The sequence below is a fragment of the Diaphorina citri genome, unplaced genomic scaffold, assembly GCF_000475195.1.
Source record: "Diaphorina citri unplaced genomic scaffold, Diaci psyllid genome assembly version 1.1 scaffold4466, whole genome shotgun sequence".
Taxonomy (NCBI): domain Eukaryota; kingdom Metazoa; phylum Arthropoda; class Insecta; order Hemiptera; family Psyllidae; genus Diaphorina; species Diaphorina citri.
In genome coordinates this window covers 1-2752 of record NW_007381865.1, presented here as the reverse complement: position 1 = coordinate 2752, position 2752 = coordinate 1, and the positions used below count along the sequence as shown (strand labels likewise).

At 36.5% G+C, this 2752-nt stretch overlaps 1 protein-coding gene across 1 annotated transcript in view; it reads right to left on the bottom strand.

Annotated features, from left to right (window-relative positions):
* Positions 1–1208, bottom strand: part of LOC103521063 — an 8902-nt gene extending 7694 nt beyond the window's left edge. Inside the window, exon 1 of the mRNA XM_026831912.1 lies at positions 1011–1208. The gene's annotated coding sequence lies outside the window, so the exon portion shown is untranslated. The remainder of the gene's footprint in view (positions 1–1010) is intronic.
* Positions 1209–2752: the final 1544 nt, after the last annotated feature.

Genomic DNA, 2752 nt, shown 5'->3' with positions numbered 1-2752 from the left:
ACCCCGACCCAGACGATACAAGTAAAAACAAACTTAAATTCTAAGCACTCAAACAAACTTCGAAACACAGTTTACAACCTAATTAAAAATTAAGGAGAGACGAGCGTTATTTCAGGCTGCGTTTAGTCTTTAATACATAACAGACGGATTTTGAAAAGAACTTTGAAGTTAATTTACCTATTGGTTCACCAATTTAAATCTTAGACACCTCGAACATTCCAAATACACATGTCTTTAATTAACAAACCATCTCATTAAATAAATAAACGATTATGGGATGGATAGTTGGATCCAAATAAATAACCAAACATATAATACAATAATTTAGAAATCTTATTTTTACTTTAAACATGCAGGTACCACAGTTGCCTAGAAAGAACTTTATCTCTTCAACGTATCAATAACTCCTTTGCGTGGATGGGTACTTTTGTTATCCATTACTTTGGAGCAGGTAAACTTAGTAGTAACTGCATCCGTATGGCTATATACAATTAGTCTTGTCTTGCCATCTAACTTTTTATTATGCTTATGTGCGTACCAGCAGGAAGTCCAAGTCAAAGAGTAGTAAGACCCGTTCCAAAGAGTGTACAAGTAGACGAGAGGAGCAGGAGGTTACTCCCAGGACAACCAACTCCAAAGGGAAACGAAACCGTTCAAGATATAGAGAGAAGCCCCCAGCCCCCCTAAAAACCCCCACCAACCCTTTTTTTATTCCCTTTTATTTTTTTTTTTTTTTTTTTTTTTTTTGCTGTAAGAAAACCCCCAACAAAGGTCAATAAATTTCGATGAACTTTATTTTATTTACTCTAAAATTTGGCTAGCTTTTTCATTTCTAAAATAATAATAAGAAAATTCGGGGTTTTCGTTATAAATCGGGCTAATTTTTTTGTCATACCTACCTACTTAATGTAAAAATATAAAAAAAGGAAAGAAAAAAATTTGAAATACCTGGGAATGTAATAATATATACTTTTTGGGGAGGCTTCCGAGATAGTATGGCATAAACTTACGGAAGTACTTGTACATGTCTCATATGATGTGGAATTTAAACGTCCAAGAACAAGAACAAACATACTTTCCTTTCTTACTCCAAGTATATTCATACTGAAGATTGACTTGATAACTTTGAAGTCGAGATAAATCATTTCATTTGATTCCAGAGTGAGCAGGTTCAGTGAAATGATGCTCTCATTGATTTCACTATGAATGCCTGAGACAAAGAATAGCACTTGTTAGACATTAGTTCAATACAATAAACCCTTGTTAGACATTAATTCAATACAATAAACCCTTGTTAGACATTAATTCAATACAATAGCTCGCCTACCGCATAACAAACGCGTCGTGTTTAGCACATTGTATAATCAACACGTTACAAGGCAGAATAATTCAAATGCCCCGGGCCCCCCCTTCCATTATGAACTTGGCATTTCGTAAAAGATACACAAGTTAATCATAAAAATAAAAAAAAACATCCTTCATTTAGACTGCATCATATTTTTCTTCCTATTTCAGAGTCTGAAGAGAAGAAAGATTTGGCCTACGAGCAAAACGTCGAACCTACCATGAAAGTTAACAGAGACGATCGTCTGTTTGCTGCCAAGTGGGGAATCCCCCTGGAGGAGAGACGTCGCAATATGTCACTATACAGTACTTGGATCTATAGAGACGGCAACACGATCATTCCTGAGCGAACATGGATGCCCATTGAAGATCTGAACAAAACCATGTTCAGTAAACTAGCGGCACTAGATCTGGATAATCCACTCAACTATACACCAATCTTCATGCACTAAGTGGATCATTCAAGTGTTCAGAATGACATGTTTATGTGATAATATTATGATAAGAGTGACTAGAGACAGAGAGTAATAGTATAGGTAGTGGCAGGACAGGCAAGTGACTTCAGCTGATTTTATTGAAGAAGAATAATCCTTAGGGAAGGGGCAAATTGGTATAAGGATATCTGATCTACAAAAATGGACACCTGGGTAGAAGGTAATAATTAGGCAAGAGGACAAGATCATAATGAACATTTCACATTTTTCAAACAGCATGAAATAAAATTGTAGAGGAAAACATTGCTGAAATTAGATATCAAACCAAAAATCAAATCATGGTATATCTTTGTGGTAAAGCAGAGAGCTTTCTCACAACTTTGTGGGTATCACAGCATTACAAGTCTTTCATTTACTCAATCATCATATTTATTATCGCTCGTCTCTTTGACGTGTAATGCCGCCACTGGTCGCTACTCGATTAGCTACTCAATTGTCCTCACAAGGCTGAGTGCACCCCGAACTTCAAGCACAGAGCCGAAAAAAACCTCGGCCCCGCCGGGGATCGAACCCGGACCTCCTGTGTGCAAGCCTAGTGTGATACCCACTCGGCCACGGAGGTTGCTTGCTAAAATTAGATATTAGTAGTGCATGAGAAGTGACATTTTGATGTGAAAATTTGTAAAGAGTGTAAAAGTGCAAAGGTAGCTTTCAGGAAGAAGGACCCTAGGCAACATTATTAGGGTTATATAGGTACATATATTATGTATAACCCTAATAATTAAATATATGAGAATAAAATGCCAAGCGTCAACAAGGATTGAACTCCCACCAGACACAGGCAAGTAGCTACTGAAGCAGAAAAAGTAGAGATTATAAAGTTTTATGATTATTTATTATTATTAGGTACCTATTGTTCATGGGACTAGCTGACTAGCTTATGGTCCTGAAGAGTATACCTACTTTTATTCCTT